This window comes from Mesoplodon bidens (genome assembly GCF_964165515.1).
Source record: "Mesoplodon bidens genome assembly, chromosome: 3".
Taxonomy (NCBI): domain Eukaryota; kingdom Metazoa; phylum Chordata; class Mammalia; order Artiodactyla; family Ziphiidae; genus Mesoplodon; species Mesoplodon bidens.
The window spans coordinates 85,578,442-85,602,864 of NC_138178.1; the positions used below are offsets into that span (position 1 = coordinate 85,578,442).

At 38.8% G+C, this 24,423-nt stretch overlaps 2 protein-coding genes across 10 annotated transcripts in view; one reads left to right on the forward strand and one right to left on the reverse strand.

Moving 5' to 3' along the window:
* USP8 (ubiquitin specific peptidase 8) overlaps positions 1-2,244 on the reverse strand; it is a 101,177-nt gene extending 98,933 nt beyond the window's left edge. The window contains exon 1 of one of the 2 annotated variants that reach the window (XM_081229598.1): positions 2,161-2,244. The gene's annotated coding sequence lies outside the window, so the exon portion shown is untranslated. Of the gene's footprint in view, positions 1-2,148 lie in introns of both variants that reach the window. The other variant, XM_081229599.1, reaches the window with a different exon arrangement.
* A 10-nt stretch (positions 2,245-2,254) lies between these two features.
* GABPB1 (GA binding protein transcription factor subunit beta 1) overlaps positions 2,255-24,423 on the forward strand; it is a 75,205-nt gene continuing 53,036 nt past the window's right edge. For 2 of the 8 annotated variants that reach the window (XM_081229608.1, XM_081229609.1), the window contains exon 1: positions 2,742-2,932. The gene's annotated coding sequence lies outside the window, so the exon portion shown is untranslated. Of the gene's footprint in view, positions 2,331-2,738; positions 2,933-24,423 lie in introns of those variants that run through there. The other 6 variants (XM_081229604.1, XM_081229611.1, XM_081229606.1 and 3 more) reach the window with 6 other exon arrangements.

Sequence of the window (24,423 nt, forward strand, 5' to 3'; positions counted from 1 at the left end):
CAAACCTAGGAATCACTCTTGATTTTTCCCTTTCCCTGTTTGATTCATTAGCAATATAGGTCGGGTCTAATCACAAAATGTATCTTCAATGCTTTATCTCTACTGTTACTATCCATGTTACTCCATACCTTAAAAGCCTTCAGTGGCTTCTAGAGCTCTGAAACTTACCAAGACTGCAGACTTCATCTTCTACCATTCCTTTCTTTGCTCTCTAGACTTTAGCCACATTGCCTTTCTTGCTTTCTCACCAAGGATTTTGCCTTACTATTCCCTTTGGTCTTGAATACTGCCTTCAACTTATTTCCACTCAGGTCTTAGCTCAAAGAATACCTTCTCAGAAAGGCCACTTTTATTTTGGCTGTGCCACACGGCTTGCCAGATCTCAGTTCCCCAACCAGGGACTGAACCTGGGTCACAGCAGTGAAAGCCCAGAATCCTAACCACTAGGCCACCAGGAAACTCCCAGAGAGGCCATTTCTGAACAGTCTTCAAAATTATGCCTGCTCTCTCGTCCCAGAGAAATGCTTCATCCAAATACCCTTTTATTCTCTTCATAAAGGATATTATGTGATATTACCTTTCCTCTTCTTTTATAAAACTTGTTTATAGTCTGTTCCCTCCACAGAAACAGGAGTAGGAACCTTGTTGGTCTTGTTCCTGCTTAATCTGTTCTAATGTGTAGAACAGTGCCAGTGACAGTTGCTATCGAGACAACTTACACGAAAGAATACCTAAGTGCCTACTAGACATACAATCTCAGTGAAGACATCCTCCTAAATGCTCCCTCAACACACTTGGGAGTCATCTTTGACATCTTTTCAGTCATTCCCTATCCAGTCAACCAAGTCACCAAGCTCTCAACAACATCTTTGGTCATATTCTTCACTCCTGTTTGCCACTATCTCAGTCCAAGTCATTACTCTCTCAGATTGCTGTTTTCTCCAAACTGTTTTCTTTGCCTCTGATTTTTGCGTAACAGTGATCTGTCTAAAATACAAATCCAATCTGATTATGCTTCTACTTAAAATCTTTCAATGCCGTTCTCTTAGCTCTCAAAAGCTAATTTCTGCAAATGGCATTCAAGGCCTTTATGACTAAACCTCTTCAGACACATCTCTAGACATTCCTGAAAAAGCATTATCTCCTTCGCCCAACAATTTCTCCAGAGTTTTCCTCTTAACCTTTGCATTTGTTGCTTCACCTGTCTGGAAGGTTCTTCCCCAACTCCCTTATTAAAGCTAATTGCTTCTCCAGTCCCATTCTATGCCTCCCTGACAGGTAAGTAAGGGATTTCTCCTATATAAAATTTCACAGCATTCAGCAGTTTACCCTCATTATACTACTGATGATGCCTATTTACTTGTCTGCATTCTACAGCATAAGATTAATGTGGGCAAGGATTCTATAACAACCATTAGCTGAATGTTTACTCAGATAAACTCAATGTTAAAGAGAAGCATGTGACTACCGAAAGAAGCACTGAAAATATTAAATTGAAAGAAAAATAGAATACGGCTCCTATGCCATTCACTGTTTCTATTTTACGCAAAACGCTTTAATAAGTTACACAAAGACTTCACAAATCTCTACATCAATAACACAAAAGGGTAAGTGGAGAAAGATTGTTTATCTGAGGCCACCCAAAATTAGTAGACAACATGTATTTCATTTGTTTGTAAACTCTTCTAGATTAAAATCTTGGCGCTCTCTCACATATTGCCAATTCCTAGATATAGGAAGCCAAAAATTTTAAGGTTAGAAGGTTGGAAAAGTCATTCCCGGGCTCATCTGTTAAAAACATTACCAGTGTGGTGGGTATTTAAGCAAAATCATCACAAGTAATTTAAACTCGTAAGACTCTTACTTTGTAAATCACCATCCACAAATAAACTTTTGCTGCTTTCTAAATAAAATACAACACAACAAGAATCTTGACATTCCAGCCACGGGAAAACAAGACTTCTACCTCTGTGGTGACAGTAATCCAAGAGAATTCGGCGAGCAGTTACGAAAGGTCTATGACGTATTAGGCATCAAAAGAATGTTTAAGAAAAAAAAGGCGGGGAGTGGCTACAGGAATATGTACGTTTTCGTCACGAACTTGACTTGTTCAGTTTAGGTGAAGTGGAGAAATAACATTCGTAGTACCTCCCCTTGTACCTCAACAGCGACTCCTGTCCCAGTCAGCCTACTGGACTCTAGGGCGGCTTCAAGTTAAATCCTAGCTTTCTCACTGCCCTTCCGTCTCCCAGGACTCTGCTAGATGGCTCAGCTTAATCTGGAAGGAGTCAGGATTCCCCGTCTCTCAGCTTTCATGCCGAAGACATAACGTAAGCACACGCACTTCAGCCTTCCACCCCTAGCCCCGCAGAAAGTGGCGGGAAGGCTAGATGGCCGGCCTGCGGCCCCGCCGCGCACATGGCCGGCCGCAGCTCCTACCCCCGTGTCGCGCAGGCGCCGGGCGAGCCGGGACTTGCGGTCGCCGACAGCGGATCATTCCGCCGCTTTCTTTGTGTGGCTCAAGTTCTAGAGATGGCATATTTTCCTCCCCTTTGTTAAAAAGAAAAATCAGGCCGTCTCGCCCCCTTCCTCCCGCCGGAATGGGATCGGGGAGTGGGTGGGAGAGGGATCTGCTGACCAGGGCAGGGGCGGAAAGGCTCAGACGAGGGGCTGACGAGGGCCGGGTCCGGGAGGGATGCTGGGAGCTTTGACTCACTCGCATACCATGTGTCCCTCCGCGCGCAGCACGGGGGACTTTTCGGTGGGGATTTTGGGCGCCGACCAGACGCGGCATTTTCGGAAAATAGCGCCCTGTGCAGCTGAAGCGCTTTGTGTTTAGCTGGGCCGCGTCAGCCCGGCCGGGTACGAGGCGCCTCGGGTCCCCGAACCACCTCCTGCTGCTCCCCGGTCGCCGCTCCCGAAGCTTTTCCAGGTCAGTGCGGGTCTGTGTAGGGCCCTGTTACCACCGGATGTGGAAGTTGATCTCTTCGCTGGTAAAAAATAATTCCACTTCCCCCGGAACCCAGATCATCCCCGCGATTTCCTGTTTATTGCATTAAGGCGCCGGGTTTCCGGGGCTCTTGGCCCCGCTTATTCCGCGGGGGTCGGCGGGGTGGGCCTGGGCCCCCGCTCCGCTCGGGCCGCCGGCGCGCTTTGTCCGCTCGCACCCCGCTTCTGGGAGGGGCGGGCAGACATGGTGGCGGCCGCCGCCCCCTCCTCGGCCCCGGCGAGCTGCGGCCTCCCCGCGGCTCATAGCCCGGCCGGTCCAGAGCGGCCGCCCCGGGGCGGGATGGGGTCGGGCCGGGGCTGCGGTGGCTCTGCGGGAGGCGGGCGAGGGAGGGAGGGAGACAGGCAGGCAGGCGCGGCACGGTCTTGGCGCCCGCCGCCTCGGGAGCCGCCGCTCTCTTTGTCTGGGCGGCCTGACCGCACCGCCGGGCTCGCCGGAGCGGGGAAGGGACGGCGGGGGCGGCCGGCTTCGGGTGAGCTGTGCTGCTGGGCCCGCGGGGCCGGTTGGCGCTCGGGCCGCGGCGGGAGCGGCCGGCCCGGACAGGGTTAACGGGCGCGCCCGGCCGGTCCTGCACTGGGCCTCCCCGTCAACTGCCTCGGCCTTGGGGACTCGAGTCCCTGAGGGGACGAAGCCAGCCGCTCAGGATGTTGGGCACTTCTGTTCTTGGGACTTAGCCGCCGGGATCTGCGGTGCAGGGCCTCGGGGACGAAGTTGAGAATTTTGCCAGGTCATTTCTGCCTGGGCACAGTTAATCAGTGTGTATTTAGTGTGTTTCGTTGAAACTCTCCTACCGCGTTGAACCAGCGTGCCTAGCCTCAAGGGTGCATCGTGAAAACTGAAACCAAAGGAACGATATAGGCCTGCTTTGTGTGTTTTCCCACTTGAAGCCTGTTTTCAGTACACAGACTGTTGCTTTAAACCTGATTGGACTGTGGCGAACAGACATCTGTTCAAAGGAGGGGCAGAGACCACAGTACTTCTGAAGGGGGCTTGGTAATATGGAAATATTTTAAGTGCTCTCTCTGGACACTGATTTGCTGTCTCGATTCAGGCAAGTTACTTTCTGAAGTACAGTTTTTATCTGGAAAATGGTTTGATGTAGTGAGTAAATGATCCTTGTACAGTAGTTTGCCATCCCAGAATTAAAGAAGCACCATAGTTTATTATGCAGAAGTTTGTGGTCAAAAGTTCTTTTTGCAGATATTTATCTCACACATAGACCCAGCCAGCTTATTTTAAATTTCTTCTCACTGACTTGTAACCATCGACCTTGACACTTCCACTTTCAGGCTCAGATTTTGAATTTAAGGAAACTGAAGACGGCTTTATCTTTTTTCTTAACTTTTCTCTCATTTGAAGTATTTATCTTTCCAAAAATAACAAAAGAAAAATCCATTGCATGTTCACATCAGTGACCTTTTAGGCAAGAGTGACATTGTTTTGCATTTCTGCAAGTCTTTAATGTCAGGTTTAACAGAAGATAGCTAGATTCTTAAACCTACTTCTGCATTCAGTCTGATGTGGTGTCACACCATGTAACCACTGGAAAACACTGTATGCTCATGCCTTTTTTAAAAAACTAAAAAATGTGTCGTTTCTATCCTGCTCTCACCATACAAGTCAAATCAGGATGTTATACAAGACACACTTTAAAAATATGGATGAGAAGCTTGATTCCTGTGCTTTTTTCTTGGACTCCAACTTTTTTTCAGTTTGGGATTTAGAACATTTGAAAAAATTTTAAGTGATTAAACTTAATTTTTAATTCCACAACTTATTTTTAATGATGTACACAAGTAAACCATGAATTCCGTGTTAGATTTGCTTGTGAAAACTTGTATATAAATGGAATTTTTGAAGATAGGACACTTTCAAAGCAGTATAGGAGTGCCAGATTTAAAAGGAATCCTGCAGTGAAACCTTGGGTGAAACAGTGCTTTTGTATTGTTATGTGTATACAAACTTAGAGTTAACTCTCTGTAACTTAGAGTTCGAATTGTCTATCTCTTTGAATCAATCTGGGTTTTCTAGGTTGAGGGACAATTAAATTGTAAATGTATGAAAATTTAAGGCCATACTTACTTTGGTTTAATGGTTTTGAAATGAAGCTAAATTCACTTCTACTTGTTTTATGAACTTTAGTCTGATTCTGTCAGTCTGTAGTTCTGTTCCATCAACAGGAAGCATCTGGTCATTCTTCATGTAATTGTTAGAAAATGCCAGGTATATTTTTGATGTTTGCTATTCAAATGAAAAGAAATAGATTGGATCTTGGTTTGTCCCCCCTACCCTCAACTCTAAGATATATTTATAATGGGCCTCATCATCCATAGAATGGACTTGTTTTTTGGCCCTTGAGTACCTCAAGTTAGAAATAGTAACAAGGAAAGCAAACAAGTCGTTAGGGATTCAGAAGTCATTGCAAGAAATTTTGACTCATGAATTAATTTTGAGGGTGCAGTGCCCTTTTGCAAGTAGCTTGAGTGTGGATGGGCTCCATCTCTTCTCTGCAATTGCTAAAAAACAAACTGAAACAAAACCTTAGAGTTCAGGGCAACTTAGTTTTCTAATGAATCATTTCTTTGGTCCCAGAGCTTTCCAACTAGTAATCATATGTTTCTACAGCACTAATGTGTCTACCTTGGGACAACGATAATTAGTATTATACTTAACTTTTTCTGAAGATGTTTGTTCCATCATACTCTCTAGAAGGCCAATTTATTAGTATTAGGGCCTATGTGTTACCTCATAATGTTGACAACAGTGCTCTGCACGGAGGAGATGCTTTGGTGCAGTCAACTGTCAGTTCAGTCGTTGGTGGGCTAGTGCACTTTTATGTGGGCTGAGTATGTCCATAATGTAAGTGTAGAGGCTTAAGCATGAAGTGATTTCTCCACTGAAGGTAATTCCACATGCAGGGCCATTGATCTAGATTTCTAGAAATAGAAATCTAAAACTCTTAGCCCGAGTTCTCTTACCTTTTAATGGGAATGATTATAAAGGTTAGCAGTTAGGGCCCAAGATGCTAATGCACAAATAGAGAGTGTGGAAAAGACTTGATCATTTTAACTGTACATTTAATAAGAATCAACGCTTATAATTTTTTAAAAAGTAAATGTCATTTTGAAGTTGGTAGAACAGCATATAGAAAGAGCAAGGTGTTAGCCCCACTTTACTTTTTACTGGTTGTGTTATATCTGGGGTATTATGTCAGATTTTTAGGTAGCATATGATATATCATATTGTAAGTGGGACCTTGCATCAGTTCTCAAACTTTGTATCAGAATCACCTGGAGAGCTAATTAAAAAAAACCATGGAGGCCCAAGCTTAAGTAAGATAGGAACTGGGCCACTCTTGTTTTTCTCACATTCCTTAGATGATAGACAATCAGGTTTAAAAACCACTGAACTATAGAGCGTAGCCAGATAATTCTGATCATGGGGGAAATGGAAAGGAGGAAAAGTTGAAAAACTGTGATGTTTGGCCCAAAAAAGAGAAGCTCATGTAAGAAATGATAGCAGTATTTGAATATTTGGAGGTCTGTCACACAGAAAAATCAGGTTTGATTTGACCAGAAAGAAGTAGGATCAAGGGGTAGAAGTTAGAAGGAGGCAGATTTCAGCATTCTTCCAAGAAAAATTTCCTCAAAACAGTAAAAATATAATGGGTTGTGTTGGGTGGCAGGCTGTCCCCTCCCACTGACAGTGTTAAAGTTAGGGATTCGAGGGTAGAGGAAATGATGTGCTGAATGAGGATTTGGGCCAGGTTTCGTTAAGTTCCCTACAAACTGAGATTTTATGAAATCCGTCTAGGTTTGCAGGTACAAAAGTGGAAGAGCAAAAGCTAATTGAAGCAAGCTGGTTAGCTTAACTGGATCATAGTTTTCATTTTCTTGGATAAAGAGAAATGAGTATTAAGTGAGAGAGCTGTTTGATGAAGGTTTTAAACCCAGCTGTAATTTGGCAGATTCAAAGCCTGAAAAATAGGCATACCTTCTGATGTGGAAGTTCCTATTTAAATGAATTTATTTTGGTGTAGTAAAGATATGCCAGTAAATTGGTAGCTGTTTACATACCAACTGCAGCATTGTTGATAATAAAAGCTGTATATTGACACATTTGACCCTCCTCCACACATGAATAATGTAGTAGGTTATACTATCCCCATTTTTCAGAAGAGAAAACTGAGGCATAGAGAAATTAGGTAGCTTGCCCAAGGTAGCAGAGTTAGTAATGTAGAGCATGGACTTGATTCCAAACAGTTTGACCCCCAGAGCCGGTGACTCAATGCTGTGGAATTATAAACAACTTAAATATTTCACAGTGATTGTTAGGGTACATCCCTACAGTGGGGTACTGCCTAGCCATTAAAATGATGGTTAGAAGAATAAAAACATGAAATTATGTCTTGGTATATGGTAAGTGAAAAAAGTAAATATAAAAACATGATTTTATTTTGATTAAATAACATACATTGACATCTGGAAGGAAATGTGCCAAATTGTTAAGTGGTTATTTTTGAGTGATATTTTATAGGTGATTATTTTCTTTTTACTTATACAAATTTTCTAACTTCTACAATGAATATATATTGTGTATTGCTTGTGATTAAAAAGATACTAAGGTGTTGTATTTCAATAAAAAATTAAAAATATTAGCATAAGCTGAGGAGTTTGGATTTTATACTGTGCAGTTTATGCAAGTTGGCTAAGGAATTGCACATAAATGAGAATTTGTAAGTTCATGAAGTGTTCTGTATTTAATGAACACATGAAGTGTTTGATTCTTTACCATTCTAAAAGTAATACATTAATTGAATAGAGAAAAATATCAGACTCCTACCACCCTACTATAATCAGTTCTATATTTTGTTATGTTTTCTTCACCTTAGGTGTAATATTTTAAATGTTGTATTCATCCCAGCTTAGTCACTCTCTGGCTCTGTGACTTGCTTAATCTCTCTGCCTCACTTTCCTCCTTTGTAAAATTTGAATAATTATAATACCTACCTCATGGTGCTTGGAAGGATTAAATGAGTTACTGCATATAAAGTGATCAGAACAGTGTCTGACACATGGTTAATAGCTCAGTAAATGTTAGCAATTATTGTAGGATCATAGTCAACTAAAACCCTGTGGTCTAATAGGTTTTGGGATTAAGAATTTTTTGGATATAGCTAAGGTAGTGTTATGTAACCTTTCAACAGTCCAGTGCAGTAGCCCTCTTCAAACAAGTTACTATTTCTGCAGCAAAATGTATGAATGTTTACACTAAATGGGGTAAATAAAGACTATAAATAGCTTCATGTCAGTTTAGGTAAGGTTTTACTGCCAAATGCATTATTTTGGGTTTCAGAGCTTTTTTTGGTTTTGGAATTGCAGTTAAGGAACCTGTAGAATTTACTCAATTTTGAGTCCTATTTTATTTTAATATTAAGACATTTTAAATATTAAAACATGTCTAGGAGGTCTAAGGTCAAGGTGCCAGCATCATCGGGCTCTGGTGAGAACCCTCTTCCGGGTTGCAGACTGCTCTCTTGTATCCTCACATGGTAGAAGGGGCAAAGGGACCTCTCTCAGGTCATTTTATGAGAACATTAATCTCATTCGTGATCTGCCCTCAAGACTTAATCACCTTCCAAAGGCCTCACTTCCAATACCATCCCTTTGGGCATTACGAGTTCAACATAAAACTGAGGGGTAGGGAGACACAAATATTCAGACCATAGCATACAGTGTGGTTTATAAGTGAATGATCTAAAAAATTTCTTACATCCTAACTGGCTCATGTGAACTCTGATCTTTGTGATTACTCCACCTATGTTCCTTTATCTATTTTTTTTCATAGGAACCCTCAATTTCTCTCTCTTAGCTTATTCCTGTATGCATTATATATAGCCTGAACTTGCATCAGTCACTTTTTCATATTTTACTGGGCTCCTGTTGTCAAATCTTCCTACCCATCTATTTCCTCTGTTTTTCCTCATAGGTCACAGTGTATTTGTGGAGGAAGGTGGGTAATTTTGAAAATTTTTGGCCACTATAAATTTATGCTGGACAGATCCAATGGACCCTTGCTACTTGGCAATCATTTTATTAATCTAATGTTTTGCTTTTGTCTCATATATCTTCCTCTCTTTCAGAAGGTGCCATTGACTTCTACTTAGTTGAAAAAAAATAGAATACAAGCTTGCATTTTGTTTTGTTTTGTTTTCACCATGACAAATCTCTATTCTTTCACCTTATTTTGTAAACTGAATGGAAGAGGAATCTTGTTTTTCTAGGAATCTTGCTGCCATACTTAACTTTTCGTCTGATCACTTTGATGGTTATCTCCAGGGGTTTTTCCTCCTTACCTTCAAGTATATACAGACTTACATATTTTGGGAGAAAAAAATAAACTTTTTTTTTTTTTTTTTGCGGTACGCGGGCCTCTCACTGTTGTGGCCTCTCCCGTTGCGGAGCACAGGCTCCGGACGCACAGGCTCAGTGGCCATGGCTCACGGGCCCAGCCGCTCCGCGGCATGTGGGATCTTCCCGGACCGGGGCACGAACCCGGTCCCCTGCATCGGCAGGTGGACTCTCAACCACTGCGCCGCCAGGGAAGCCCAAAATAAACTTTGATTAACTATTGCTACAGTTCTTTCTAGCTATCTTCCTCGTTTCTCTTTTATTTCAAAAATTTTAAGACTTAGTTAAAATTGCTGCCCTCAGCTCTTGTTGCCCTCAGCCCTTTTACTACTTCTTCCCTAACTTACTGCAATTTGTAATGACATTACATGTGAATGTGACCTATTCAGACTTTTGCCTCAAGGGACATCCTTTTTTTCCAATGGTATTGACTTCATCCTGATTTTATTCAGTCAGTGTATATGTGTTACTGTTGACTTCCACCTAGGCTTCTTAACTTTCTTTCCTTGCCTTTCATGTTAGTGTGCATCCTGATTTTCTCTTTCTGGCTACTACGTTTATGTTTTTTTTGTGGTTGTTGTTTCATGATCCTCTTAACCACGGTCGTTATTCTTCTCAGTACTTGGCCCTCTGCTCACCTCTCTTTGTTTCTTCTCCGTGGATGTTTTATATGTTGATGATTCATCAATATGTACTTTCCAGGTTTGTATCTCCATTGGTTTACCAAATACTTCCATTGAGAGGTTCAAGGAATTTCCTTCACTTTTTGATTTATTATTACCCACCTTCCACCTACTCTGTTTTTCTTTGTTTTATCATCATCATGCTTAAATCTTTTGTTGTTTAATTAATTTATTTTATTTATTTTTGGCGGCATTGGGTCTTCATTGCTGTGCATGGGCTTTCTCTAGTTGCAGCAAGCAGGGGCTACTCTTTGTTGTGGTGCACGGGCTTCTCATTGCAGTGGCTTCTCTTGTTGCGGAGCACGGGCTCCTGAGCGCAGGCTTAGTAGTTGTGATGCGCAGCCTTAGTTGCTCTGTGGCATGTGGGATCTTCCTGGACCGGGGATCGAACCCGTGTCCTCTGCATTGGCAGACGGATTCTTAACCACTGCGCCACCAGGGAAGTCCCCATGCTTAAGTCTTAAAGTTGTCTGTGATACATGTTTCTCCTTTATTTTGTATATCCATCAGTCAGCATGATTCTTTAGATTACTCTTTACTGGATCTCTGTTTTTGGGATTCTGCATTGCCTATTATTTGCCCTTTCTAACTTTAGAGTCACCTTCCTCCAATCCATCCTTCATATGGCTGCCAGAATAATTTTCCTAAAAATTGTTTTGAACCCATTGCTGCTAAACCTAAGCAGTCTGAAGAGAGAACATGTACCATTGACCTTTGCACTCTGCATTGTGCCAAGCAAAGTGAATTGAACTTGAGCTGAATAAATGTTTGAATGGATCACCATTTGCTCAAAACATAGAACGACTCCCAATTGTCTGCAGGAGAAAGTCCAAACTCTACTTTCTGGCTTTCAAATCTTTTCATATTACAGTCTGCTTCTTCAACCTTATTCTTTACTCCTTAACATTACCAAGGTAGTATTTCCTCTCTGTACTACACCATGCTTAGGCATAACTGTATGTGTTCTTCCTTTTCCTTTTCCTTGCCTGTCAAAACCTATTCAGCTTAACAGTGCTCTGTGCCAGGCTCTGTTCTAATCTCTGGTGTTACAGTAATGAACAACACAGAAGACAAAGTCTGTTTTCTTGAAGCTGTCATTCAGGGTGGGGGGAGAGAGGGCACAGTAAACAAATGTCAGGTGGTAATGAGTGCAATGAAGAGTAAAACTGGATAAGGGGATAGAATGGTGGGAAGTGGCTCCTATTTTAGGTGATCAGAGAAAGCTTCTCTCTTTGGGTGTCCTGAAATGAAGGAGTAAGTCATGCAGTTATCCAAGTAAAGTGCTTTCTAGTCAGAGGAAACAACATCTCCAAGATCCTAAGCTGGGAACATGTTTGGCTTGTTTGAATAGTTACTAAGATCTGTGTGGCTAGAGCAGTATAAGTAAGGGGAAGTGATAGATGAGATTAGAGAGGTAGTGGGGAGCCAGATGATGCTTCAGATGGTTAAGTCTTTCATTGAAGAAGCCTTCCTGACTATATACTTTTGTTTGTTAATTTAAAGCTTCTCCAAACCCACATAGCAACTATGGAAGTAGCTTCCAAATTACTTTTTATTGTGACCCACGGTAAGAAGTGTATTTAACATTGTTAGCATACATATGTATTGTTGTTTGTGTATTGTGTGTATGTGTGTACATGTGTATGGCTGGAAGAAATTCATGAAACACGACTTTACTATTTTTGATATATGCTGATATTTTTTAAAGTTGGTTTTAACCCATTAAAATTATTTCATAGTCTGCTAATGGGTTATGACCACAGTTTGAAAAACACTGATCTGTGGTACATACCCACTTAAAAAAACAACAAACCAAAAAAGTGGAACTACAGACTGCTTTTTAAATAATCTACATATTCTTTCAAGTTGTAAAATATTTTTGGTTAAAGATTTTGAGTTCAACTTTTTTGTGTATAGGTTTTTAATGTTTACTATAGTGCTGAATAGACAAGACTTGTTTAATTTAGCAAATAGCTATTCAGTGGGATGCTAGAAACTGCTGGATACTATTGATAAAATACACATAAGAATAAGGTAAACCCTGCCTGATTACCCGAGGCTTATGGGAGAGGAGCGCTTGTGTAAACAATTGTTCATAATATGGTGGAATCCATATATTAATGGAAGTAGGTTCAGGGCATAATGAGAGAATAGAGAAATGGTTAATCCCTTTTGCTAAGAAGGTCAAGGGGAGCTTGTTGGGGGAGGTAATGTCTGAACTGGGTTTGAGAGGAAGAATATGAATACTTGATCAGGTAAATAGGATAAGGAGAAGACTTCTCAGGCAGAATAATGAATAAAGGAATGGTCCCATGAGATAGAGTAGTACATAGGGGTAGTTACATATAACTGTATTGTTGGAGTTCCCAAGGGGGAAATGGTGAGTTGATGATGCTGCAGTGAGGCATGGGCCATATCTTTAAAGATCTGAAATACATTGCAGTCATCACTAATTCAGTGATTATGCAATTAGGTGAAAATTATGTATAGTCAAAATTACTTGTAGGAAGTTGCCACATGAGAAGTAGAGCTATCATCTCTCAATAAGTCCAATTCAGCCAACTTTTCCTCTAGTGATGAAACATATTGCTGTTTCTTCAGTTGTGCCCTAGAGGAAGTTGGCCTACATTTATGGGCTATGTTGTACCAAAAAGAAAATCTTGTTAAACATTAAACTTGCACCCATTGCAATGTGAGGTTCACTTTATAAGAAGCATTTGAGAACTAAGACCTACTGAGGAAATGGGGGAGATTCACGTTTCAGACTAATTCTGGGACTTATATTTATAAAGCAGAATGGTAGGTGGCCAACGATTTAAAGTATTTTTCACTTCAAGTTAAATATACATATGGCTAAATTCTGTTGTATTCTATAGGTGATTGAAATACATGATTATGTCTATGTTTTAGAAAGATATTTTAATAAATTTGACCAAACTACAGTTTAAGACAATGACAATATTCAAAATATGGACATTTAAGACAGACTGGGAGGAATATTTGCAACATGTATAATAAACCAGAAATATACATAAAACACACTCCTACAAAGAAACAGTGACATAAAGGGTAAAGAACACAAATAGGCAGTTTCAGAAGAGGAAACATGACTGACAAACATTTGATAAGATATGCAATCTCATTAAAAATTTGAGAGATACTTTTAAAACAGGTAACCTTTTGTACCCATCATACAGACAAAAATTTTAAAAGATTGGTAATTTTTTTTTTTTTTTTTTTTTTTGTGTGTGGTACGTGGGCCTCTCACTGTTGTGGCCTCTCCTGTTGCGGAGCACAGGCTCCGGACGCGCAGGCTCAGCGGCCGTGGCCCACGGGCCCAGCCGCTCCGCGGCATGTGGGATCCTCCCGGACCGGGGCACGAACCTGTGTCCCCTGCATCGGCAGGCGGACTCTCAACCACTGCACCACCAGGGAAGCCCAAAAGATTGGTAATATTAAAATTGATTATTGTAAGGAAATAATAAATATTATAAACTATTGTTGGGCGTATAGGTTGGTATAGCCAATTTGGAGATGTAAATTGGTTTGGGCAGTTTGGTAGTATCTATTAATTTAAAATGCTGTTCTCAACAAATCTGTCCATTTTCTGCCTAGAGGAACACTTACATATGTACATAAGGAGGCATGTACAAGTATGTTCACTACAGAATTGTTTACAGTAGTAAAAAAAAAACCTGGAAAAATAAAACTGATCATTATTAGGAAAATGACCAAGTAAATTGGTATATTCATGCTATGGAGTAACATGTAACAATTTAAAAAATGAATAAATTACATATACTATTGAGTGATAAGTTGTAGAGTAGTATATACAGTATGATAGCATTTATATAAATAAGGAAAAAACCCAGAATATTGTAATTTGCAGGTGGTGTACAGATACATAATGCAAACGCAAACAATATGGTCTGGTAAGATAAATACTAAACTGATAATAGTGCTCAACTCTTGGGTGGTGGATATAGGATTGGGGTTTGGGAGTAAAGATGGGAGGGATGATCAGGGAGCCTTAGCCTTTTCAATAATCTTTAAAATTTAAAAATTAGAATTATTATATTGTATACTTAAAAATTTATTAAAAATAATAATGGTTAGGGCTTCCCTGGTGGCGCAGTGGTTGAGAGTCTGCCTGCCAATGCAGGGGACACGGGTTCCTGCCCCTGTATGGGAAGATCCCACATGCCGCGGAGCGGCTGGGCCAATGAGCCATGGCCGCTGAGCCTGTGCGTCCGGAGCCTGTGCTCCGCGACGGGAGAGGCCACAGCAGTGAGACGCCCACGTACCGCAAAAAAAAAAAAAAAAAAAAATGGTTAGCTTGACAATAGGTTGGAGAATGGTTGGGGAAGGAGGGAGACAAGTTAAGGGGGTACTTCATTAATCTAGGCATGAGAATGCAGGGACAAAGAGAATGGTGAGTAAAGGACTAATTTAAAAAATGACATGAGGGCAGTTTGGTATCTATCAGAATTACAATTGTATTTACCTTTGTCTCAGCAACCCTACTTAAGGGAATTTATCCTACAGTGATATGAAGTGAAATGATGCATCTACAAACTTATTAGTTGCAGTATTGTTTATAATAGCAATAATGTCCACCTATAATAAATTGCGGCTTATCCACACAATAGCATACTAAGCATCTATACAGAAAATGAGGAAGCTCTCTGAACTAATAGGAAAAGATCTTCAGGATGTGTTAAGTAAGAAAAGCAAGTGCAGAACAGTGTATATAGTAATGCAATCTTTTGGTAACTATAGAAATACTGGAAGGATACCCAAGAAACTAGTAAAGGTGAATAATTGTGGCTGGGAGGAAGATGGGAATAGCATAAATACTTCCATTGAAACTTTTCAATGTATACATTTCTGTGTTTTGGATTTTTGACCTATTGAAAAAAGAGAAAAGGAGAAATGAAGTAGCCTGTATAGGACTTGATCAACTGTATGTAGAGACATGAGGGAGAGGAAGGAGTTGAGGATAGCTCTTGGATTTCTTAATTTGGGAGGTAAACTTGGCGGTAGTGTCATCAGCGATACAAGAGGAAGACTAGGTTTTGACATGTGCATGAGAAGTTCTGGTCATGCCAATTGATGAATGCTTACTCCTTTTCTGTTTTGTGTGTATGTGTCCTTTTATGTTTTGTGTGTATGTGTGTGTGTATAATTTATGTGCTTTAGATATGGTACTAGAGCTTAAACATGAATAGTAAAAGTCATCAATAAACATTTTTTATGCTTAGATTATAGACATTTATATTCTGGTTTTTTTGGAGAACAGCTTTGTAATGATGTTATAATGTTACAGTCAAATAGGGACATTGATGTGCACAGATATTGATAGAATGTAGATAGAGAATGTATGTCTGATAAATACATAGCTTATATGGGAAGTAGGAACTTAAGTTATTAACATGGTTCCAAATTAATTACATCTTTTGATGCCTGAAATTCAAAGAAGTAAAAATGGCTTTTGAATAATGAAGTGATCTTTAAGGTATTTGAGATTATATTATAATATTTAAAACAATATTAAAGCTGAGTTAAGGAACTTTATAGTAGATCATAAAAGTATTTTTTTAATATGATACATTGGGGAGTAACTGTAAGACAAAGAGGTTTTAACCTAATGAAGGAAAAGAATCATGAAATGCATGGATGTTGCCTAAAACAAGCTCTTGCTGTATAATTTTGGGTTTAAACTTTATTTGAATGAGTTATAGTTCAGAATCTGATTTTAGAGGCCCTAATTTATCCATATGAGTTTTGATTTCTATTTGGCTAGAGTGAAAAAAATAAAAGGGGAGCACAGATAAAGCACATACATGCCAGGACTTGCAAATGAATTAGTAGTTCTTTTCTGGGTTTATGTTAACAGGGATTTGAGTGTGGAGTAGCAATAAAAAAGAGCTGTTAAGTAATTCCTGCTTGAGATTTAAAATTTTAACCATTTTATATCTGATGAGAATATGTTTTACTGGCAATAGTTTTCTTTTAAAAATGCTTTAAAAATTACAAATAATGTTACATAGGATCAAGTAACAATTGGAGATGGTCTTGTTTTTGTTAAAAAAAAATTTTTTTTTTGGCTGCGCTGTGTGGCATGTGGGATCTTAGTTCCCTGACCAGGGATCGAACCCATGCCCCCTGTAGTGGAAGCGTGGAGTCTTAACCACTGGACAGCCAGGGAAGCCCCTGGAGATGTTCTTATTTGAGTGAGGGTGAAACTGTTTTGTAGCCTCCAACCTGTACTTACTCCTTCACCCCATGTTTTTCTCAGTACTGCAGTCCTCTGGAGCTTTTGGGAAACGCTGAATTGGGCTTGGCTACAGTTTTGGCTTGGATCAGCTCATATATATCTTATATATCTTTGATATGTCCAGTTGAGTGGACGGTGATGGAAAGGATGGTGATAGCACAGTGTATAGAAATTAACTTTAATTCAAGAAGGATTTAGTTAGTGGTTCTCAGTTGGAGTGATTTTGCAATATCTAGAGACATTTTTTTGATGTCATAAAATGGGGAGGGGGTTGCTACTGGTATCTAAGGGTAAGAGACCAGAGATGCTGCTAAATGTGGAGAATGCCTTGCTAGTTGAATACCCACTATGTCTGTAGCACTGCTCTAAAGTAGTTATGGGTGCAAATGACACTAAAAGAAAGTTTTGTCTCTCCCCACAAGAAACTTAAAACCTAGCTAAAGCATCTCAAACTTAACAAGTCTGTGGCCAAACTCTTTAACACGTGACCCACCCTATCCCACTTAGCCATCTTTGTTTCAGTAAATAATCGCACTTCTCATCGAGTTGTTCAGACTAAAAACTTAGTTATTATCTTTGACTCCTCTTTTTGTGTGTGTGCATTGACATCTGATACATTAGGAAGACCTGTTAACTCTACTTTGAATATATCTTTTTTTTTTTTTTTTTTTAGCGGTACGCAGGCCTCTCACTGTTGTGGCCTCTCCCGTTGTGGAGCACAGGCTCCGGACACACAGGCTCAGCAGCCATGGCCCACAGGCCTAGCCGCTCCGCGGCATGTGGGATCTTCCCGGACTGGGGCACGAACCTGTGTCCCCTGCATTGGCAGGCGGACTCTCAACCACTGCGCCACCAGGGAAGCCCTGAAATATATCTTGAATCTGGGTAATGGTGGGATAGATTACTTAAACCAGTTCTCTTTTTGGAAACAACTGAAAATGCTGGATAAGATATATAAAGCACTACCTTAAGAGCTTTGAAGAACTGGGGAGATAGTGGAATCTGGTAAGTCAAATTCTGGAAGAAAGCCTAAACCAAGAGAGGTTAGCAGAATACCTAGAGAACTAAAGCCACTTTTGCCTTGAGTATGTTTGCTGATACCAGGAAATTTAGGTTTCTCTTTATCAGCCTTGTGGGATGAGATGGACAGAAATCAAGACTCAGAGCCTACCCACATATGGACAGGTGAAGTCTTTTAAGAGATCCTTCCTTGTTAGGCTTGAACTCCATATGTCTACACCTGAGGGGGAAGGATGAACCAGAACTAACTCCTGATCCCCTTTCATTGCCTACCTCCCAGTCGAATATCAAGGGACTTCGGGGCAGGTTGTCTTGGTACTGAGCAGAACAGGAGAAAAAAAAGAAAGGAAACAAAACTCTCTACAAAACTGTGATCACAGCCTAGCTATGTAAGGGAAACTTAAGTCACGACTTAATTTAGGTTGGTCCCTGACTGGTATTATCCCTCAGGTGTTTGGCAGAAGCAAATGCAAATGTTCCTTTGAGGAATGCTCCTTCGTCTTATGCCTCCCCACAAATAATTTTTGAAGGACACTGACCAGCACATAGTCAAAGATAACCAAGCATACAAGGAGACAAGGAAACATGGGCAAGAACCAGTGGAAACAACAGCAGAAAAAGATTGTCATAGGCATCATATATTAGAATTAGAAGATACATGATAAAGCAACCATGATTACTGTGTTTATAGAAATAAATAACAAACTTGAAGACAGGAAACAGGAAAAAAAAGTGGCACTGTGGATTTGAAAAAAAAATACAACTGCTGGAAATAAAAAATAGAGTAACTGAATTTAAAACTTAATGATATAATTTGCAGCAGATTGCACACATCAGGAAAATTACTAAACTGGAATATAGATCAGACAGCATTATCCAGGATGTAGGTTAAAGACAAAAAGATGGAAAGTATAGATGACAGGGTAAGAGATATGGAGGATAGAGTAAGAAAGCCTTAATTGGAATTCCAGAAGAAGAGGAGAGAGAAAATAGGACATTTAAAGAGGTGATTGCTGATGTTTTCCAGAAACAATGAAAGATTCCAAACCAGGATTCAAGAATCCCAATGAATCCTAATTAGGATGGAAATAATTCCACACCTAGACACAGCATAATGAAATTGCAGAAAACCAGTCACATAAAGAAAAATCTAAAAGTAGCTGGAGGAAAAGAAGATAACCATCAAAGTAGCAAGAATTAGGCTAACAGATGACTTCTCAACATCAAAGAAATCAAAAGATAGTGAAATGATGTCTGCAATATGAAATGAAAAAAAAACCTGCCAACCTAGAATTTTATACCCAGTGAAAATATCATTGAAGAATGATGGTGAAATAAAGATATTTTTAACAAAAACAGATTGTTACCAACATTTATTAAAGATAATTTTAAACCAGCACCATTCAACAGAAGTTTCTGTGATGATAGGAATATTCTTTGTGCTGTTCAATATTGTAGTTATAAGTTACATAGGACTATTGAGCACTTGAAATGTGGTTATTGTGATTGAGGAACTGAATGTTTTATTAATTTAAATTTAAATGGTCACATGCACCATATTATTGCAGTTCTAAAGGATATACATCAGGCAGAATGAATCCCACATGGTAGGAATAAAATGTATGAAGGGCTGAAAAGTAAAGAAAGTGATGTATATTTAGAAAATGAAAATGAATATGGACTGCATGAAACAGTAAAAAATATCTGATGGATTAAAAAACAAGGCAATAGGAGAAGGGGGATAAGTGGGGTTTTAGGGTCCTTATCTAGAAGGAGGGTAAATTAAAAAAAAAAAACTGTGTGGAAAACTTTAAATATATAAAAGGAAAGGAAAGAGTATAATGAACCACACATTCATTACCTAGCTTCAACAGTGATCAGCTCATTACTAATCTGGTTTCATATATTGATATATCCCCCAATTATTCTAAAACAAATTCCAAGTATCACATCATTTAATCTGTAAATATATTGTTTTTAATCTCTAAAAAGATATAAACTTAAACTGCAATATCATTATCAGATCCAGAAAAACTGTCAACATAATTTCTTAATATCAGTACATATTTAAGCAGTGATCACATTTCCCCAATTATCTCCAAAATGATTTCTTTAACTTATTTTTTTTAGGGCAGTTTTAGGTTCATGACAAAATTGAGGGGAAAGTACAAAGATTTCCCATATACCATCTTTCCCCATATATGCATAACCTCCCCCATTGTCAGTATCCCCCACCAGAGTGGTGGGGGATTTGTTACATTTGTTACAATTGGTGAACCTACATTGACACATCATAATCACCCAAAGTCCATAGTTTACATTATGATTCATTCTTTGTGTTGTACATTCTATGGGTTTGAACAAATGTATAATGACAAGTATCCGTCATTATGGTATCATATAAGTATTTTTTCACTGCCCTAAAAAATGACTTTTAAAAATGTACACTTAGTTTCTTCAAATTGAATCCAGAGTCCACACATTGCATTTGGTTGATGTGTTGCTTGGGTTTTCTAAACTCTATAGGTTCTTTGGGGAAGCGGGAACTAAAGATTTTGATTAACTTTAGACTTTACTGCATGGTATAATATCTAGGGAACCACTGAAAGGAGAGAGGGTATAACTTCCAAATCAGTAGAGGAAATAGATAGAATGTTAAAAAAAGAAATGAATCAATCCAAAAGAAGGCAAGAAAGAGAGAAAAGAAACCCAACAGGGAACAATGGAAAGCACAAAATAAGATGCTAGATTTAAACCTAGATAGATAGTACTTAAAGGTAAAATGTCTAAATGATCACACAGGTATCATCCTAGCACCAGGTACCATCAGCCCAAAATATTTTCCTAACTAGTATTACTGCCTCAATTCTTGCCACCTTCTATGTATTACCCACATAATAACAAGAGTAGTTTTTAAAAACTAGATCAACCACATCACAACACATGTTTAAAATATTCCAACAGCTTCCTAGTAAACTCAATAAAATCCAGATGCCTTAGTAGTGCCTATAAGACCCTACGTGAAACGGCCCATTCATATCTCTGTGATTGCATATCCTGCTCTTCTTCACTCTAGCTCAGGGCCCTTATACTTGCTATTGCATCTCCCTGGATCACCAGGAACAGTCAGAACTCTTAGTTCTAAGCACCAGAGACTACCTCTGGTTAATTTCGCAGAAAAGGAATTTATCAGAGGAAGAAACTGCTACCACTACTGTCGTTGGAATCTGCTTCCACTCTTGCCATAATGGATTCTGTGTACTTCCTGCTTTTTTTATGCATTATCATCTAAGTTAAATTCCAGTATAGTTAACTTCTCTGTTTGAGAGGAGATCATATGACTGTGCCCTAGCTGCTTGGAAAGCTGGGAAAGTATATATCTAGCTTTAGTAACAGGTGGCCATTTCTGTCTTTCAAGACTCAAGAGGAGAATTCCCTAGGTATATGAAGGTGTTCTGATGTTGAACAGCTAAAAGAGTGACATATCCATCATGCTTTTCTCTGGAATCCTTCCTTGCTTTGCTTCTTCCCTTCATTTGTGTTTCTACTCAAATGTCACCTCCTCAAAGAGGCCTGTCCTTAGACTTTGTCTAAAATTGCAGTTCTCTGTCCCTAATCCAGTACTCTCCATTTTCTTACCCTGCCTTATATTTTCTTACCGTCTTAGATTTTATTCATAGCATTTATCACGACTACTACTACTACTTTTACTGATTGATTGGTTGATTTCCAGGCTCTCCTTGCAGACCACAAGCTCCATGAGGGTAGGGATTTGTCTGTCATTGTTCACCTTTCTGTTGGCAGATAGTGTATGCTTAGTAAACATTTGTGTAATGAATGAAAGGGAAATACATGGACTATGGCATAAATTGCTGAGAAAAAATGGAAAGGAAGGATTGTTGAGGAGTTAGCTCATTTAAGGAAAGCTTATTGGGGAAGAGGAATTTTTGAAATGGGTTTTGGTTGGAGTCTAGGATTTGGAGAAAAGGGATGAAGCCATTCCAGACTGGGAAAATAGCATGAGGGGAGGCACTGGGTCTGGAATAAGGTGGGCATGTATGGGATGAGGAAAAACTGTTTAGATTCTGATGACTGTTGGGGATTATTAAGTGGGAGGTGAGAAAACTGGATGAGGTGAATGTGTGAGGTTGAAGCAGTTGATGTAGGACCTTGAATTGTAAGTTGAAGTCTTGACTTGATTGCTGGAGAGTAAACGATTGCTAGGTTTGTTTTTTTTTAATTAAAAATAAACTGGTATTTTCACATAGCTGAGTACTATGCTACTGTAAAACAGAATGATGAAAATCTCTAAGGAGATTTTCAAGGTTATATATTAAGTAGAAAAAAGCAAAGTGCAGAACAATGTATGTACTATGCTCTTTTGGTGTGAAGAGGTGTGTGTGTGGGAGGAATAAGAATATATATACTAATTTGCTTATGTTGCAAAAAGAAAAACCGAAAAGACAAACTAGAATAGAACTGTTGCCCTGTGGTGTGGGGTGGTTGGGAATGACATGAAGGAAACAGGGATGGACGTGAGATTTCTGGGTTTACCTTTTTATTTAGTTTTGACTTTTGAAATGTGGAAATATTTTACATGTTCAAAAATTACACTAAGTCAAAGTAGATGAAAAACAACTCCTAAAATTGAGAACTTGAACAAATGAACCAATGTATATATCAAAATAGTTATTTAAATACATGAAGAAAAACACTATCTCAAGTGACGTTTGAGCTCAACACTAAATGGCATATATGCTAAAGACAAAAAGAACTGCAAAGAAATCTTAAACTTCATTCATTTTATTGCTAGTTGTAATATCGGTATTAAAAATTTTTTTATTGGAGTATAGTTGATTTACAATGTTGTGTTAGTTTCTGCTATACAGCAAAGTGAATCAATATACGTATATATATATCCACTCTTTTTTAGATTCTTTTCCCATATAGGTCATTACAGAGTCTTGAGAAGAGTTCCCTGTGCTATACAGTAGGTCCTTATTAGTTGTCTATTTTATATATAGTAGTTTGTATGTTAGTCCCAATCTTCCAATTTATCCCTCCCCTGCCCTCTGCTTTCCCCCTGGTAACTAACTAAAATAAGTTTGTTTTCTACATCTGTGACTCTATTTTTGTTTTGTAAATAAGTTCATTTGTACTCTTTTTTTAGATTCCACATATAAGCGATATCATATGATATTTGTCTTTCCCTGTCTGACTTATTTCACTCAGTATGACAATCTCTGGGTCTATCCATGTTGCTGCAAATGGCATTATTTCATTCTTTTTTAATGGCTGAGTAATATTCCACTGTATATATGTACCACATCTTCTTTATTCATTACTCCGTTGATGGACATTTAGGTTGCTTCCATGTCCTGGCTATTGTGCTGCAGTGAACAGTGGGGTATATGTATCATTTCGACTTATGGTTTTCTCTGGATATATGCTCAGGAATTATTGGTATTTTTATTTTGACAGCATTTGTTATGTATTGTAGGATAAAGCCCATAAGTTTTTATGTTTATATATTAGGAGGCAGTAGAGATACTTGTGTACAATCAAAGAAGTTAAGCAAAAAACCTGACAGTGTTGAACTTGAATTATAAATATCAATATGAATTCATGATTTAAAATGTTTATTTCTTAATTCTATCCAAATACATATTTCTTTCTTATCTCTGTCCATTGAAAGGACCTAGAAATAGTGTGTCCCTTTGGTAGATATGAGTACTGCTCTCACTCTAATTTTGGTCTTTAACTACTTCTACTTAGAATCCAGCACTCCTCAAAGAAATGACTGATTCCAGGACTGGGGCAGGGAGCACACATAGTGAAACTGGAACATGTTTTGCCAGAAGCAAGAAAGCTTTCAAAGATAACGAAAAACCAACCCAGAGAAGCTCTTGTTGGCCAAAATTGGGACAGGTTGAACATCAAAAAGAATAAGGAGAGTATTTATTGAAACAAAAACAAAACAAAACAAATGGAAATGGGCTTTATACCTGTTCTTTACTCTGAAAATTGGTAACTAAACATTCGAACTGCCCTTTTAGTAGAAACTATATTACAGTTAATGAGGAATGCCAGGTAATAAATATAGAAGGAATTATAGATTTAGAAATCACAATTTATTACAACCTGTTATGAAATAATTGACTTGGGCCAGGATCATTAATGGATGCTAAAACCATTAGGCAAAAGGTTCATTGGGAATTGGATATTCACATGGAACCAAAGCAACTCCACAGAGTACTGGTTGGTCTCAAAGTAAGACGATAAAACTTTGGATCAGTGGAAAGATCAGGCTATCACCAACCTAATTTAATTGTAGCATCACTAAAAATGAACCAAAAAATGTATGCTTCCTGATGTGATTCAATATCAAGTATATAGCATCATCTATGAAATATTTTGTCTAAAATTTAAAATCTGAGTTTAGTCAAACTTTTAAGACTTTCAGTTTATAAAGAAATATGGAAGATGAAAGAAATTAAGTACTACCTTGAGGAAGCAGTTAGAAAAATCCAGAATGTGAGATACAGATGAACTGGTCATTTAATGTCATGGGGGAGAAAAACAGGTGGGGTAGATGGGGGAAAGGGAAATTTACCTAGAATAAAACTAATTTAGAGATGTAACAACCAACCGCAGTGTGTGTCAGCTGTAAAGTACTTTTTTTAGAAAGGAGTAGGATGAAGCAAGATGGCCAACTTTTAATTTAGAATGTGGGTGATAGGCATATGGGTATGTGTGTTTGTGTACATACATATATGCATACACATATACTTTTCTATGTTTGAAAATTTTTATAATAACAACTTTAAAAATGTTTTTCTGTTGATGGACACTTAAGTTGTTTGTAGTTTCTCTTTTTCAATTACAAATAATGTTTCTATAGACGTTCTAATACATGTTCCTCTCCTTGTATGCATATTGTAGAGTACACAAGGAAATAGGCTAGCTTCCTAGCAGTGGAATCCCTGGATCAAAGGGTAGATGCTTCTTCAACTTTACTAGATATCA